This window comes from Halichoeres trimaculatus, unplaced genomic scaffold (assembly GCF_033239565.1).
Source record: "Halichoeres trimaculatus isolate MK-OKI-2021-1 unplaced genomic scaffold, fHalTri1.1 fHalTri1_scaffold_13, whole genome shotgun sequence".
NCBI lineage: Eukaryota > Metazoa > Chordata > Actinopteri > Labriformes > Labridae > Halichoeres > Halichoeres trimaculatus.
In genome coordinates this window covers 13,008,486-13,027,217 of record NW_027437191.1, presented here as the reverse complement: position 1 = coordinate 13,027,217, position 18,732 = coordinate 13,008,486, and positions in this window count along the sequence as shown.

Genomic DNA, 18,732 nt, shown 5'->3' with positions numbered 1-18,732 from the left:
AAAGTTAACTTAAGAATCAAAGGAACGTTGGCAAGTACGAAAGTCTGCTGATGTGACATCTGCTGACGCCACTCCCGCTGCTCCCGCCTGTCTTCCCTGATTGGGCTGGTTAGAATTTAGGCGAGTGAATTTGTTGGTCAATGGAGCCTGGCAAGATGGATCTGCTGTTTTTTTAGAAACTGAATCAGGCAGGTCCATCTGCTCTGCAAGGCTAGAAAGGGTCAGCCACAATCCTCCTTGCTCACTTCAGGGTCCTGGCAGTGCAGGTTCAGGAGGGATGGGAGACTGCAGTAAATAGCTTTAGGCTATAGACCAGGGGTGGCCAGCCAGTCAGAGACCAAGAGCCACAAAAATGACTGTGGTACAACAGAGAGCCCATAGACTGTATAAAACATGGATGTAGTCTTGCCGATGTCACCTGTCTGTTTCTGAAACAAAAAATGAAGCACAGTGAACATAGCTGCCATATTGGCAGTGGCAAGGGCTTCTCCTACAGCCATAGAGCGCCTGTCGGTCACATGACCCTCAGCTGTGCCTCTTATTGGGGGAGCTCACAATCTTAATATCCTCTGAACGTCCGCGTTAGTAAAAAATTCACCCCCCGTACAGTGGGTGCCGGTAGTAAAATTAGCGACTGAGACAGGTGACGTTTTTTTAACCAGGCTGTAAAAAGGTTAATTTCTGCTTTTGAAATGGCTTTTTTTTTTTTTTTGCTTGGTGTGTATGTGACTTCTGGTACTTCTGCAGCCAACTTCAAGCGACGATCGACTTCCGCATTGTCATATATTCTTAGACCAGAGGTTGCCGCTTGAGAGGGTCACGTCATGTACAGGGTCTTACAAACACACTTCCTCTCTCACATAAATGGAATGACATAAAATGAAAATCAAAACATTTCCAATTTTCAAAACAAGATTTACTGTGTTGGTTAGTGTGTTTGAATTCGTAGTAAAGAAGAGAAACTGAAACGTAATTATCAATGTGTACACCCAAACATTGACCAACACTGAACCCAATGCTGGCCTCAGTATATAAATATTTTAGATTGATCGGCATACCGCTACTCATAGCTTTATGTATATATTTATAAATGGATCAAAGAGCCACACACCAAAAGGCAAAGAGCCACATGTGGCTTGCGAGCCACAGGTTGGCCACCCCTGCTATAGACCTATAGGCTGTCATCTCTTGTGGTGTTTTTGTTTCGTCTTGTGCAATCTCAGGCTCATATCATAGTTGCCTCATGGTGCATTTCTTTTACATCTGTCAGACTTCTTATATGTGTATGCACATACTTGATAAACTGAGCTGAGTATGACCTCATCTACTGCAGCTCATTTTAAGGTTTACATTTATGTAATTTCTGCTAAAATATGATGGGTTTTTTTCTGGTATGGTCAATATGAATGAATATATGATTCTCTTGTATTGCCTTCCTATGTTTACATCTTGTCCTTTCCAGTAGCTGAATTACTGGTAGATTTTCTGAGGCTAGAGAAGTTCATATATCCAATCCTCCCACACAGATCTTCAAATTGAATTTAAATTCTTTTTCATATCTTCAGATGAGATATGTGAAATACTATCCTTCCCACATGCAGACCCTAAATCAAATAAGGAATTCCATACTCAATTTAAAAAAGCAGAGTGTTACCAATAGCCTTTGGTCGTCTTTATTATGAAAATATTTTACTCAGATGAAACATCAGTGCAGAGGAAAAGAGACAGAGCGATAGAAAGAGCACCGTAAAATTACTTTTCTCTGAATCACAGGATGGTGCCACAACAACAACATTACTGGCTTCAGATAAGATAGTTTGATTATACTTAATCATTTACAAGTCTTTACTGGTGAGCCAACAGATTACATAGCTGTCCCCGACCTAAATGACACATCTTAATAAAAAGCTGGTTAAAAAGAGGGCAGCTATGTTTGGAGATAATTAATCTCATCTTTGGGTTTAATGGGGATTGTGGCAATTAGCCAAGATAGGTGTAATTGCACTAGTAATTCCACATAATTAAAAACCTTGACTACACACACTGTTTAATGGAGGTCTAATGTTTCTTGTTTAATGAGACTATTTCTTAAAGAGTCTCCAGAGATGTGGGCATGGGTGGTTGAATTTCTGTTTAGGGGAGTTAATCTCCCCCATGGAAAATATTCATTAAATCTTCTGTCCTAGTAATAAGATGTTCCAGTATCAGTACCACCGAACCAAAGGACCAGACCTCAGAATATCAGACAAAATTGTCTCCAAGACTATTTTTTTTTATAGATTAAACAGAAACATTTTAAATGAGACAACCAGCAACTCAATCTTTAAAACATCAAGGCAGTCAAATCGAAACAATAATAAGCAAACTGGCTACCTTAGGCCTGTGTTGATCTTAATGGGAAAACAAATAACCTATTCTTTTTCAGTTTTACAAGTTTGCTTGGCTCTTTGCTTTTATACGTATGGGTCCTTCAAAGATGTGTGTGGTGAAATGCTGGAGTTCATCAAACACCTGCTTATGGAGTTATTCATTGAGCTACTGTAGCTTTTCTGTGGTGCTTGTACTGCAAAACAGTTCTTCATATTGCTTACTTTATTACTGAGGTGTTTTACTGTGTGCTCAGAAACATCAACATTTACTCTGTTCAAGATCTTTATCCAAATGTTTCTCATCCTTGTGTCATCCTTTCTCTTTGTTTGTTATCTGATTGACTCGCTGAAAACAGCTTTTTGTTCGTTCCATATATTACTGAAAAGTATTTTTAGTGGTAGTAGTATGTGTAGTATGAAAAATACTACCCGGGAGATACAATAGACATCGACATGGCAAGGTGCAGTCAGATATTTAAATGATCAGTCTGTATTTTGTCTCTAATCATAGAAGCTGTGTATTTGGAGCAGTATGAATTGGAACAATCACCATAAATACATTTCATTTCAAGCCAGGTGTGCCAGCACCTGGTGCATTGAAATTTAAGGGATAATTCACAAGCTACAGCAGAGTCAAACCAGGTTACCTGCAAAGAAAAAGCATATGAACACAATATTTTTTAGGAGCAGAAGAACTGCTACGTTAACAGAACGTCCTTCATATTTCAGGAAAAGACTGCAAAAATAAAATGAATCAGATTTTCATTGACACAGTTTCTCTCTGCTGCCTTGGGATAACAGTGTACCAACAATGGCCTTTAATTCACCTCATTTTAAGACCAAAACAAAAGTTAAATGCTGTGTATAAAAAAATAGTCTTTTCCATTAAACTCTTTCCTCCTGCACAGCAACAATAACAGCATGTCACAGGCTGTGTGCCTGCTGTCCTTTTTGTCCTGGGCAAAATGTAGGCCATCCTTTTAAGCTGCTTTCCACCAAGCAGTACGGGTCTGTTCAGTACTGTTTGGGACGGTTTGGGACAGTAAAGTCTCATCCCGTTTGCGTTTCCACAGCAAACTGTGCACTCTCGTGGTGGGCGGCGTGTAAGCCGCATGCCGGAAGCCACAGCTGGTAAACAATTGCGCGACGCCGTAGCAGCTTACCCCGCGATTAAATCCAACAAAGAAGAAAAAGCGACACAGTAAACAAAGAGCACGGATGGAAGACATGCAGCATTTCGTCCTCTCAGTGATTTTCATGAAACTCTCTGTTACAAAGTGCAATCAAGCTTCGTTTCAGTGAAGTCTGTGTGCCGCCAGGAGAAATGCAGCCGCTGTCGGGGTGAGTGACGATTCTTTTGACCAATCAACCGTCTGCAGTGTGTTGCTCCACCTCCCGAGAGCGGATCGGTTCAGTCTGGCACCCATACGAAAGGGTCCCAAAAAAGTTGGACGGCTCGTCTCGGTTTTTAGGGATCCGTCCCGGGATGAGTCTGTGGAAACGCCGCTAAAAGCGCACCGTACCGAGACGAACCAACCCAGACTGCTTGGTGGAAACGCGGCTTTAGTAAGCACTTCAGCCTCACATTTTCTATCAAGGTCTTGTGATGGGTTGTCATTGGATAATGAGGAGGGGAGCAGGTTGTTTACTGTGATTTGAGATAGAAGGCCGGTAAGAAACAGCAGTACACCAAATACAGCCCAGATGACATAGACGACACATTAAGCACCACCAATTTTTTTTTTCTTCCACAAACAATTCAACAGCTGAATTATGAGCAATCTGGTCAACTAGCAGCAGAAAAACACTGATGGTTATCAATTAATACCAGCAACAGGATAATCAGACTGTGACATTTAGCCATGAACTCCATCCACAGCAAAAGAAACCTGGCTAGAAAGACATGAATAATGTCAGTGGCTATGGTAGGAATATGAGTAAGCACAGATTCTTAATTATAAATGAATAGAAGACACTTCATATGATCCGGATGTGTTGCCCTCTGTATGAACCCACAGCTGTGGCCCAGGTAATAGGCTTTCTCAGGTCTTTGAGGGAGTGGTGAGATGAGGACGTGAGGTTAAGAGAGGCTGTAAGACAGTTTTATTAATGTAGACTTAGCCACATCTTCTATCCTGTTTTCTCTTGAGTCAACATCAACAAGGTTGTCATCTTCCACCTCCTGATTGGCCGTGAAGCTGCACTGGCCACCGAGGTCTCAGCTTATCAAAAGCCCCTCCTATTTCAAAAATATACTTAGTTTTTCAAGTTATTTGTGCAACTTCAGACGCAATCCTTGACCCTTTCAGCCCTGCCCTCTTTTTTGGGTCTCTGCTAGAAAAATTACACACCAGAACTGAAAAGTGGATATTGTTGCATCTTGAAGGTCTTTGTGAATCATTCGGTGTCATAATAAAGGGAAAGCTTGTGAAATGTGTTCTGATGTGTCAGTATTGGTATTAATGCTGCTGGTTCTGAGTAAAAAATCAAGTACTACTCAAACAAACAAAAAGTTCAGTTGAAGTATGACTTAATGGGGTTTGCAGCTGAGTTTCTCCTGCTTAATCTGATGTGTACTATAACTTCAGTTGTGTGATAAGTTCTTCGTTTTGTTGCCTTTTGTTGTGGAGCAACCTCAAAGTTCCTCTAAGGGGGACCTTAGGGTTTAAGAGACTGACTTTGCATCCCATTTCCTGGATCTACTCTTGGTGGTATCTGGATGTCATGGCTGATTCTCATCCTCGAGCAAACAGGACGGAGGAGAGGGATTTAAGGTGAAAGTGAAGCTGAAGTGGCTTCAATAAAAGTCCGTTAAAACTAGAGATACAAAAACAGCTCTGGATAGGCTTCCCTGTTCCCATAAAGATAAAGAATAACTCCAACCTCCCCGTGTGCTGACCTTCTACAAGAGTTAAAGTTCAACCCAACAACCTTGAAATGACCTGGCTGCTGCAAGAGCAACCATTTTCATCAGAGAATTGTCCTCTACATCACTCGATGAACTGTGCTGTCAGTTGTGAGACTGTGTCATGTCTGCAGTGAACTCTGTGATCAATTAGCCTAATAGCTGCCTTGCTGAGGTGCTCCAGGTGAGAACTGGCTGCTGATGTCACAAATTAATCACCTCAGATCAGCTCATTAATTAAGTCTCTGGTGGAGGCTGATAACAACTCTCTCCAGAGTATCTCAATAAGTGATTCACATTTGTGACATTTTAAGATAACCTGTGCAGCAGAAAGTAACACACAAGTTAACTTTGTGCTCTCATCCTTAGAAATCCATAGACTCTCTTTTTATTTTGACAAATAATCATTCAGTAAGACATTGTCTTCCTTTATTTAACTTTTTCTAACTGATGCTCTTCAATATGAAATGTGAATTATCATTGAGGATTATTAAGATAGTGTCTGCTGTGTGATGTCACCTGAGCCTTGTAAAATGGATGGAGGCCAACAGAGAAAAGCAGCTTTAGTCCTACAGCAGGGGTCTATGAGGGATGCTTTCATCATGGCCACACCTTGTACTGTACTTGCTGTGTTGGATGTTTGTTCTACAAATAGCAAAAAGCTACAAGTATGAGAACAAGCAGCAAACGCGTTAATTTATATAATAGATTTGGTGAAAAATGTATGTATCTTCTTTTCTATATTTAGACTCTGCCATCTCATTAAGGTTTTGGCAGGTGCTGACTTAGAGCTTATCTTTTCTACTACTCTTAGCAATTAAGAAAGCAGGAAGCTAGAGGCTATTTGATGTTAAACCTTAATAATTCTGATCTGATCAGGAAACAACCTCATTAGTTTACCCCTGCCCTCTTTCAGCCCTCAGGCACCTGCTCTTTATCATAGGTGGGCCTATAACTGCTCCATGGTGCAGCCATTTTTCTGAATGGTTAGGCCAGAACAGCCTTGATTATGAGATTGCTCAGTGTGATGCTTCTCCACTGGTGAGCAATGTATGTGTTGGTTGTATGTATGGCCTAACATACATACATCAAGCTTTCTGTCATGGTATTGCACAGCTGTTGTGTCACAGGCAGAGAGGATACAAGGGAAAAGGTTTGAGTATGCTTGGGTCAGACAGGAAGGACCTGAGCTTGGACAGTCTGATTTTTTTGTTTGTTTTTTATTTTACTTCCGCTGTGGTTGTGAAGTCACTAGTTAAAAAAGATAAGGCAGGTAAAATTGGGTGGTTCCCAGTCAGGGTTGGACTCCACAAGGGCTGCCCTTTGTCACCGATTCTGCTCATTACTTTTATGGGCAGGATTTCTAGTGGCAGAGGGAGTCAGGTTTGGGGGTCTCAGGATCCCATACCTGCCTTTCGCAGATGATGTGGTCCTGTTGTCCTTATCGAACACTGACCTCCAGCTCACAATGGGCAGTTTGCAACCCGTATAAATATCAGCACCTGTAACTCTGAAGCCATGGTTCTCAGTCGGAAAAAGGGTGGACTGCCCACTCCAGGTCGGGAGAGAGTCTTTGCCTCAAGGGGAAAGTTCAAGTATCTCAGGGTCTTGTTCACAAGTGAGGGAAAAATGGAGCGAGAGATTGACAGACGAATAGGGGCGGTGTCGGCAGTGATGAGGACGCTATACTGGTCTGTTGTGGTGAAGAGAGAGTCGAGCCAGAAGGTAAGACCACCAATTTACCGGTCAATCCCAGTTCCAACCCTCACCTATGGCCACGAGCAGCTGTGGGTAGTGACCGAAAGAACAAGATCGCGGATACAAGCGGCTGAAATAAGCTTTCGACTGGCCTGGGAATGCCTTAGTATCCCCCCAGAGGAGCTGGTGTAAAGCAGAAAAGGTGAGCTAGTGCATACTGTGCATTTTGTATAGTTCAGGGACACTAAAGCAGCACTGCTATACAACTGTGGATACTGGGGAGCTCTATGAAGCAGTGGCCTGCCTTTTGAAACCTACAGCTTGTGAGCAGCAGTCAGGCTGCGAGATTTCAAACTTAATTTCATAATTTCTCCAGAGCTGGCTGCAGCTGGCCAATTCATGAGCAACATGAATAATGCACCGACACTTGGCAGCGAGCCTCTATTCTTGCTGTTTGCTACCACAACGGATGGACTTCCTCTATTGAGGGTGGGGAACAGCTTTACTTGTGTTGTAGAACCACTGTTTATTTTTTCTGTTCACCCTCCAGCTGCTCAGAGGAGTCAGATATGTTTAATTAACGGATCACCTCTGGAGGAGAAAGGAGCTCCTGCTGCCTGGCAATCTGAATGAGCTGGACTGCATAATCATTTCAACCATTAATACTTCATAATAATGGACTATAGGGGCTGAATGGATTGAACTTACTCAGAAGACTGGACACGAGGATGCTTTCCCTGTAAATAATTTAAAACTGCCTTGAAAATGTTTATTTGATTAGTGTTATAGAACCATGTTCTATATTGTGCATGTTCCAATCCAATCTTGCTAACTAGGTGAAGGGCGCAATATTGATACAGAAGTATACTGTAATCCTGATCCTGAATGTCAGTGTACTGAATAAACACAGCACTAGATTTCACTGTTAGTGTGACTCTCTTCTTCAATGTTGTATTTCTCTAGCCCTGATTGGTCTTCCTCACATTTTGGCTGATGTGTTCATCTTCTTCCTCTACTTTCTTCATCTTATTATTATGCTGCTGTTAGAGGTCCCCAGTACACATGTCAGGGGTGTGTATACAGGAGGGGCAAAACTCTGCACGATGTCTGGTGTTGGTCTCATAAACACAGAGCACTCATTTCTCTCTACTTGCTGCCTGAGGCAGAATAATAAAAGGATGCTCTCAGAAAATGAACCTTCTTCTCTTCTTTGCCAACATGAACTCTCACCAGTCTTGCTCTGCGATCTACAGTGTAACCCAATGTAGTTTTGTCTTTCACAAGATAATGATTGTAATTCCTCTGAAACAATAGACGATATCATTTTAGTGCTGTCTTATATCAGTTGCTAATAAAAAAATAAAATGCGACATTGGCTATATATAGCAGCCAATGGTTGACCTGCCTTTTAGTTATCAATTTTAGCATCAGCCACAAACTCCAACTGCAGCGGAGATACCAGATGGATGTCTGTCTCAACTCTGATCTGTGGACTGCCCCATCTTCACGGCTGAGTATCAGCCAGGACACCACCTAAAGCCAAAGAACAGAGAGATCTTTTTGGGTTTTGTCCCTTTTATTTTCTTGCATGAAGGAAATGCATGAACAGAGTTCTAAGGTATTTGCAAATGTGATGAACTAAGAATAAAGGGATAGAGATTTCGCAATTAACATACTTAACATACTATAATTCTAACTTGACATAAAGGTATTGAACAGACATTCGCATTATAGTAATGAACACATGAAAGGGCATATTGCAGGTTGAAGACAACTATTAAGAATTTGATAGGACAATAATTTAATAAAATATCCTGAAAAAAATCCTAAATTAATAAACCAGAACCATCATCCTGGAAACGTACAGGTTTTTGTGCTTGAACTCTGCCTCTGTTTAACACTAATAAACATGGATATGATTTTCCCTCCTGTCAATAAAGAGGAAGAAAATCTCAATTCCTATCCATATGATGGCCCTCAGGGTTTTAATTATGAGCCTGTTAGGAAAGATGGAGACCAGGAACAGGGCAGGATTTGGAGTAATAATGGCCGTAGGAGAGCAGGTGCCCCGGTGAGTGAGCGCTGTTAGCTAGTTGTATGTAATATAATAATAACAATATATTTTATTTATAGAGCACTTTTCAAAGTACTCAGACGCTTTACACAAGTAAATAATAAAAAAAGCATATAAAATAGCACAGAAAATAGAACAAGAAGAAGCAAGACAAAAAAGACAAGAACAACAAAGTAAATTCAGAGGCAATCACACGTTAAAAGCGTCTTTAAAAAGGTGGGTTTTGATGAGTTTTTGAATGTGGAGAGGTTGAGACAGGTACGGATGTTTAGTGGTAGAGTATTCCAGAGGGTGGGGGCAGCAACAGAGAAAGCTCTGTCCCCCCAGGTTCGGTGCTTGGTGTCAGGTGGAAGGGCGAGGAGGTGGGCAAAGTTTCGAGAGGGGGTGTAGTGGTGGAGCAAGCTAGAGAGGTAGGAAGGGGCCTGGTTATGGAGGGCTTTGTATGTGAGGAGGAGGATTTTAAAGTGTATTCTATGCTATGTTAAAGTTTGAAATCAGATGCACTGATTGAAAAAATAAGTAGTAAAAGCTATCTACTAATCTAGAGTCAGAAAACTAAGACTTAGCTATGGTGCTCAGCTTACATTTCTGTTGGGTTGAATCTCTGATAAATCCTTGTTTATATTTGTCACCTGGAACAGGGCTAGAGCCTGCTGCTGCTGCTACTGACTGTGAAGCTGCAGTTATCTGATGGAGCAGCAGTTTTACTAATTTTACTGCCATTATCAGGCGATGTTAAGTGTTACTATACAAAAAAATAACCTGCAAGATTCTCTTTATTTTGCTTACATGGGTATTCACCAAGGGGTAACATTCAGTTTAGTAAAAATGAACTACTTGAGGCTGGCTGCAGAAAGACCGGCGGTCATGTTCACACCCAGCCATAAAAACTGACAAAATTAAAAGGCTCATTAACATCCTGGTTCAAAAAACAGCTTGGGTCTGCAACACTGATTTCACTATCGGCACACACTGTACAATGGGTGAATTTTTTGCATCCCTGTGGCATAGAAGACGGACTTCCTGTAGCTTTTGGTAAGGAAGCCGGCATCATATCCAACGTAGCTACATCCGCAGATTGGCTTCATTTCAGGGTACCAGGAATAGAAGGGTGATGTTGAGATAACTACATCTGTGTTTGATACAGTCTATGGTATTCACGAACATCCAACCCTCCTTAAACAGCTCTGCACATTCATCCATCTCTAAAAATATACCCGGGCAAGACAACACTCACTCAAACAGGGACACAGGGACAAAGCCCCTCCCACGCCAACAGCATACAGAATGAAAAATCCACACGAAACTATCAAAAATCTGTTTAACTCTGGGGCCTTTTCTACACCAATACCAATTTAATACCATTATGCCTGTAGTGTAGTCAGTGATGTAATTAAATTTAAGTAAAAGAAAATATGTTCTGCCACATGAGTGAAATAAATAGTCTAAACAAGTCACAGTTATGGCTGAAATCTTAAAATAATCTCAAGCTCCTGACATTATGTGGCCTTTTAGGTAACAAGGCATCATTAGAAGTTTACTGCGTGTCAGGAGACTCATTTACACCCAGGCTGCACTCCATATGCTGCTCAGCAGACAGATTTATAGAAGACAAAGAAAAACACAGATGAGCAGATCTGCAGAGACATCACACATCTCAACAGACTTGTTAAAGGGACTGTTTTTGGCACAAGTTATATTATTTTTCACTCAGCAGGAGAGTGGAGGTCGGTCTGATAAGTGTTAGTGAAACCCATTTCAGTGCATGCGGGAGATGGTCTGTGCAGAGGGAAAACACACAAGTACACACACAGTGAGATAGTTTTAGGAAACACACAAAGCTGTATCAATGTCAGTGGAAAGAGAAGGCGAAGAGACAGAGGAATGCAAATGCAGACAGTGATGGAGAAGGGTGGAGGAAGAGACATACACAGGGAGATTAGAGGAAAGGAGTAAATGAGAGTTGCCATCCAACAGCTCAATAAAATCATCATTGAGCCAGTTTCACAGGAATCACTGAACACATACATTACCCATTGTCTCTTTGACTGTGTAAAGAAGTGATGGGAATTATGGCTCTTTTTAGAGAGCTGGCTCCTCTGGCTAGGCTCACTCAAAAGAGCCAGCTCTTTTTTTGCTCCCAAGCGGCTCTTCATTTTTTTTTTTTTTTTTTTAAATTATTAGAATAATTTATTACCAAAAAAAATGTGGAATTGTATTCAGAATTGATCATTGATGTAAAAAAATGCATTTGTTTTTTGTTTTTTTTGTTGTTGTTTTTTTCATACGTTGCCTTTGTTTACTTCCTCTACAGTGTGCTAAAAAATTAATTATAAAATGAAAAAAAAAATGTAACTATTTAATAAGTAACTTTTAGCTTATTCCTACTGAAAAATTTCAGCTCCAAAGTCACGTAATCACCTTTATTACCACAAACAATGTAAAATGATTTACTTATTTTATTACTCTGGATTATTGTTTATCTTATTCTTTCATTCAAAAGCTTGCACCAACACAGGTGTTCTCAAATACCCCTCAAGTAACTTCTTCCCTGAATGTACTGAATTTTATGTGCATGTTTACGTGTGTGTGTGTGTGTGTGTGTGTGTGTGTGTGTGTGTGTGTGTGTGTGTGTGTGTGTGTGTGTGTGTGTGTGTGTGTGTGTGTGTGTGTGTGTGTGTGTGTGTAGTTCTCACAAGAACCTTTCTTCTTCATTCCTCTTCTGCTGCTTGCTCTGACTGTTACATAATCATAACTTTACTCACAGTAGCCTGCTCTGGATTAACAGGGAGCAAGTGTCTGAGCATCAGAGGTGAGCAAAGTGCCTCCACAAGTTCTGCATCTTGTTAGGAAATATCTAAATTCAAACAAAATTTTGACCCAGAGTTTTCCTCTGCTGAGTGTTGCCTACAGCAACAAAATGCCACATTTTGAGACCATCATTCCTTTTTTTTGCAACAAACTGGACAGATCCTTTTGTCGTGCCATCTTGTGCTGTGCTGTCAAAGAGCTGCCAAAGGGTTAAACTCATTGACTGTTTAAAGCATGGACACAGTCTCTGCATCGTCACTTGTCTGTTGATACCATGAAATGAAGCCAATCCGCAGACAACGCCACATTGGTTATGACGGTGGTTTTGAGCTTCCTTTCAGGCAGCTACAGGCGGCCCGTCAGTCACGTGAGCTTAGCTGTGTCTCTGATTGGACTATCAAACCATCCTAATAACTACTAAACCGCCAAGTTAAAAAAAAAATTCACCCACCCTACAGTGTGTGCCGATAGTGAAATCAGTGTTTCAGACACAACCAGATGTTGTCTCTTGGTTAAACTGTAATCGTTGACACCTGTCTCATCTATCATCTGTGATTCGTCATGAATAGGCTCAATTAGTTAAATCATCCATTCAATAACTGAACTAAGATGAGTCTTTGAACTACTTCAGAAACTGTACATGGTTTTAAAATCATTTAAAAAAATTTAAGTACACATTTTTCTGTCTTTTTCTCTCCCTCAACCACACACACACACACAACAAACACACAAATACAGAAACCTTGTAATTTGAAAGTCCCCACTGTGCTGAATTTCCAGTGAAATGCTGATTTTGCTGCAGGGCTGACAGATATAATCAGCATAATGCCTTTATCACCAGGGAGGATAAAAAAAGACCGACCATTATGTACAATGACAGCAATTACACAGAGCAACATATGTTTGGGTATACAAGCCATTAGTCTCTGGAGTTGGGCTGTGCATCAGCTAGCTCCAAGCTCTGGACCTTTCTCAATGAGCTGTCTTTGGCAGAGACTTCAACGCCAAGCTCAAAACACAGCTGATCCAGACCGGCACAGACACTGTGAGATGAAAGGCCATGACACAAAGCAAAGGGCACACGCCTATAGGGTTGCGTGGTAGTCGACTTTGCCTACTATATAAGTGCATCTGCCTTGACTTGTATCTGTTTATGTACAATGCCTCTGGCTCCATTTGCGTGGTGTGTCAGCAGCGTAACCCTGTGTCCATGAATCACTAATCAAAGCAGCCAACGGCCTTCCTCATTAAAGAGCCACAAACTGATCCTGGATCTGTGATTAAAACATAGGTATCCACACTAAAGCAAACCACCCTGATCAAAGCTGTCTCTTTACCAAAGAAGAAAAACACCTTTACATTAAAAACTGAAGCAGACATCCTCAGGAATGTCTGATGTAGCATCAAAGACAAACAAAGCAGAGACTTCTTTTTCATCACTCGATGGATGTTTAACTGCTGCGTCTCCTGGTTGTCTCCAGCTCACTGTGAGGAGGCTGCTGGATAAAGTCAGAGAGGAGACGGGTGGATTAGCCTTCAGGAACTCTCTCTTTGAGGGTCTGATGATGTTATGTTTTTAGATTCACCTGCTGAGGGGACAAGTTTCAATCGACAGGCAGTCAGAGAGACTGATGAACCAGAACACACTGCTGGAGAGGTACACTTCTAACACACAGGAGAGCCAATTAACCCTGTTTAACAAGGACACACACTCTCACACACTCTCACAAACATCAGGTTGAAAACTGATTCTTGCTGAGGAGGAAGGACTAACACGTGTCTCAGTGTCTGGAAGCTGTAATTATGCTCTGACCACATCAGGGAGGATCATAGGTTTAAGGATCAGACGGTGCTGAGTGAAGCTGATAAAGGGGACAACAAAAGGCCAACGAGACTCCTGAAAACAGCTGCACAGAGCCTGTTGTCCCGGACTACAGGTCTATGAGGTACAGGAGCCCAATGTCAAACTTATTCCAGTGTCACTTAATATTCAGGGCTCACAGGTTAACTTGGGGACTTTGGGGTCTTGACTGTAGACTATTTTACTGTTAGTGAACAGTTGCGGCTGCGCGCACATCTTGGCAACAGAGGGGCTGATGGGCTCAATGGTTGGCGAGCAAGGTGAGGGTATTAACCACCAAAAAACACATTTATTACCTAAATAACACCAAATTAACAGATGGGGAAGACTCACAAGTTCGTGAGAATCAGTAAGTGGATGGAAGTCATCAACAAGTGGACAGACATTTAGTGGAGAGATGCAGCATGTACCTCAAAAAAAAGTTTAAACATTCAAGCTGCTTCATGTGCCTGCATTATCCATGGACACTTACCAGACTGTAAAATATAAAGACATGAACCTATGTAAATAAACCAGAAAACTTCCCAAACTATGGTATCACTTCAGAAAACTGATAACAGAACAACCAGATATTTTTATGCTGCTTACAGCTTTAATTTAGTGTTAAAAGAAAACTAGCTTGTCTAAATGAATGAAGCTAAACGTTGCATATTTTAGATGACATCAACTGTAAATTGGTCTATGGTCGGCCTCAATCAGTAACTTCTTGTTCCACAGTGCGTGTTAAAAATGGATATGTGATCTGAGATTAAGGCATAGACTGTATAAAACATGGACAAAGCATCCGTCACCGGTCTGTTCCTGAAACCAATCTATGGATGCGGCCACATTCCCTATGACGCCGGCTGTGAGTTTTTCTTCGAGCAGTTACAGGCCGCCCTGCGGCCACGTGACCTGAGCTGTGCCTCTGATTGTAAAATCAAACGATCCTAACAACTTCTAAACCGTAGTGATAGAAAAAATTCACTCACTGTACAGTGTGCTGATAGTGAAATGAGCATTTTAGACCCAAGCCATATTTTGAACCAGGCTGTAAATGTGCTTTTTAATGCTGTTAAAGTCTGTTTTTATGGCTGGGTTCGTATGTGACTTCTGGTCTTTCTGCAGCCAGCCTCTAGCAGATCTTGATAAACAGCGACATTTAGCACTTCCACATAGGCTTCATTTTTACTTACCGGATGTTGCCCCTTGGATTAGGGCTATTTTCTAAATTGCCTACTGAACTTCACAGAACTAGTAGCACTGATTTATTTTATAGTGGCCATTATGTAAACAAAGTTAAATCTGAAGTTTGCCAAAAATCATCCAAGTCCATATAACTATGAACTATCTGTGTTCAGAATATGAGCTATTGCCCTCTGGAAGACGGCTCAAAGCTAGCAGAGTTATAAGTAATAGCTTTAAACTCTCCTTTCTTCCTGCTTGCATCACTTTACTCAACAAACCATCTGCAGTGACGTAACACAATGCTCCATGGTACGAGGAGGAGGGCTGTCTTATTGCAATAATTTTAGCACCATATCATTATGTTTCATATGTAATGACGTGTTGTGTCACTGGCATGCAGCAGTAAACACAGCTTTTACTCAGATATTTATTTTATAAAAGGCATATTATTGTACATTATATTGTATGTTGTAGAGTGGTATGAATATATAAATGAATGAGTGATGTATCGAATGTGTGCAGCACTGCACTTATTTCCATGACATGTTTTCCTTTAGGGACAATAAAGTTGATTTTATCTTGTCTTGTCTTTACTTATCATTTTTTTTAAAACTACAGGTTGGTTCCACAGAAGATGTTGTTCTTAAACTTAACATTAAAAATACTATACTCTAACTTTAAATCCAGTATGTAGTACATTCTGTATATTGCATTAAAGGCAGTATACAGAAGATGGATTCAAATACAGTCGAAGGGTTGATGTGGAAGTTGTGATTGAATGCAGTTTCTCTTTCTCTGTCTCTGGGTGTCAGTTTCTTTCTGCCAGCAGAGAAAGGAACAGATCCCTTTCATAGCATCCTCACACAGGAATTAAATCATTCCTCACCACAACTTTCCACAAAGGTTATGCTGAGTCCCTCCCTCCCCTGCTGTCCCACAGATTGGTACCTTTCTGTCTGGCTCCTTCTCCCCCTGTCATGCTTCAGTTGATGAAATTTTAAACACTCCTTTGAAAGGTCTTGGAGGCATTACAATTGGACTCCTCATACTGAGCCCTCACTTTTCATGGCCTAATGTGCTATTGAAAGGTATAATACAACTTGATGGAAAAGTAAAACTCAAGAAATAGAAGGAGAAAGGCTGTTTTAGGAGCAGGATAAAGGCACTGGCAAGGCTGACTACTCTATAACTTCCTTCAAGAAATGGGAGAAAAAAAAAACAGAAATCAGGACTAGACGATGGGGGATACATGTGCCTGGATAAAAGCAAAAGACTGCAGGGATGGTTACAAAACAATAACTATTGTGCCAGAAACTAACACATCTGAAAGGTTGTTTCAGTTTGAAAAAGCCAGAAAACATGGTGTGTATCCCTTTTCTCCTTGAGACTCGCCAAACAGCTCAAAACCCTTCATAGAGAAGCTGTGCGCAACATGTTGCTGGATCAACAGTATTCATGCACTATTGCATTAGAGCTCGGAGGATGCACACACTTCTTGTGCTCATTAAATAAAACAAAGCCATCTCTGATTAGCGTATCATATCACAGACCCCCATGAATTATTCATTATCCAGTTTGCCAGAGGATGTTGTCTGCAGAGAAGCAGGAGGATCCCTGATTACAATTTAGAAGCTTCCAGAGTTCAGTTTCCCGTTCCAAAAAGTCTGCAGGTCAGTAGTAAGAAGAGGAGAAACAGGAATGAGCCTGCTCTGATTTAGACTTCCTGCCCTTCCCAAAGTGAAGGTGCATCGGACCTGCTTTGCAACAGTACTGACTGTAGATAAAGTTGTGATTGTGGGTGAATGTTATGGCTAGGAGCAGTGCTGTGTGTGAACAAGTCAAAACGAGCATGTTCATTGAACCATTCAGTTTATAACTCAGATCTGCTACTGCACCGCTCTCGGTGCATTAAGCATGACTCGTACTGCAGACAGTTCACACAATACAGTAACATTTTTTCTGTCTGTGGTGCTATAACAGTGTACAAGAAATCAAATATTTAGGGAATACCCTTGAGGGATATGGATTAAGGTCCCATATTATGCTCCTTTTTTGCCGTTTAATATGAGTCATTGATGTCTTCATGAAATGGTAGTAACATGTTTTGGTCCAAAAAAGCCAATAAATCAAGTACAACAGCAATGTTTCCAGGCTCTCATAGCCCCTCTGTTCAGAACAGTCTGATTTAGTGGGCATGACCTTCATATGTAAATTAGCCACCGCTGATACCACCCCGCTCTTCCACGTCACTGAGAGCAGTGCCACGAGCTCCGAGTGCACAATGTTTAGAAAACAGCAAAGCTTGTTTACCGTAACATTACAGGCTAAAACAACAGGCTAACCGCAGCTAAAGTTAGCATCCTGAAGCTAACACAGAGACAGGGGGGACACTGAGGAAAAGCTCTCACATCTGCTCCACAGCACACAGCATTTAAAATACTCACATTTCCAGGGTCCGAGGTTTGTTGGCGGATGGTTGGTAGTGCGCCTGGATTCAGGACCAGTCTATTCACTAGCCCTCTGTTGTACTGGAGGGGGTTCAGGGGTATCTGCTCCGGTGGACCAATCAGGTCAGACTTGCTCCTGATTGGTCCAAAAAGGGAATCCCTGACGTCGGCAAATCCCCAAAATCCAAACAGCTCGTTTTAGGTCAGGATTTTACATTGACAAGCACTACTAAGTACAGGTTTTGTCATCAAATATCACATTTTGTGGGCTGGGAGGAAAGCCAAAGACCCACAAATTTAACTAAAAGACTTAATAAAGTTATTTTTGCATAATATGGAACCTTTAAAGCATAGATGGCTAGTTTGTTTGTTTTTTGCATCAAAACTATAAACGTGAACTACTTGATTTAAATTGGTGTGACCTGAACCTTAAGCTAGCTCACTTTTTGTGTAAGCTTCCACAACACTGGTTTCTTCCATCCCTTCACCCAGAGAGATGTGTGGAGGGATGGAGGAAAGAGGAACTGCGAATTAGGAGTCAGGATGCTGAAAGGTGAGGAATTCTGGCTGAATCCTGCTGATGTGTGCAAGTTTAAAAATAAACACGAGTATGTGTGCACCCTGAGGCAGACACGTGCACTCTAGGGCCAAAATAGATTGGCCTTGTGTAAAAACAGCTTCTGAACAGACTCGATCTGCTGCAGCCTTCATGCTGATCCCCAGGCTTTAAGAACACAACCTAGCAGCCATCTGTATATCAAACTAGGCAGCCATTCACATTCAAAGACAGACAGTCTTTGAATATTATGAGCTCATAAAATTACAACTGCTTTTGAGACCTCTGCATCTCTGTCTTCTGTAGCAGCGACAAAAAGAGGTTTGAGCACTAGCTTCCACGGGTTTAGTTGGGTGTGGACTTGATGCCTCCTTGCTGAAGTCTGAACTATCTACGTATTTGAGTCTCTCAGAGGAGACACAGATTAAACCATATGGCTTTAAGATAAAGAAACACAGCAGTTTGTGAAGCTCATTCATCAGCAGAAGCAGCTACAAACAAATTCTTTCAGGAATGAGGCTCCCGTCAGGATGTCAAATTCATATTTAAGTTCTTCAATGAAAATAAGTTAGTTTTTTTCTTGTTGTTATTGTAACATAACTGCAAAGAACAAAATGAGCGCAGGAAAGGCACTTTCTGGCTGCACACCCATAGCATGGGAAGCTTTCACGTTTAGATGCTGAACAATATATATAAAAGGTTTTGGTGCAACATACTTCTCCTTCCAAACATCGAATCTGTTGGGACAGACCTTGAGTATTTTAGAACAAAACCCCACATCGGCATAACTCCAAAGTAAAAGAGAGCAGATGTTGAACTGACCTGTCTGCAGTCTTCACTAGTC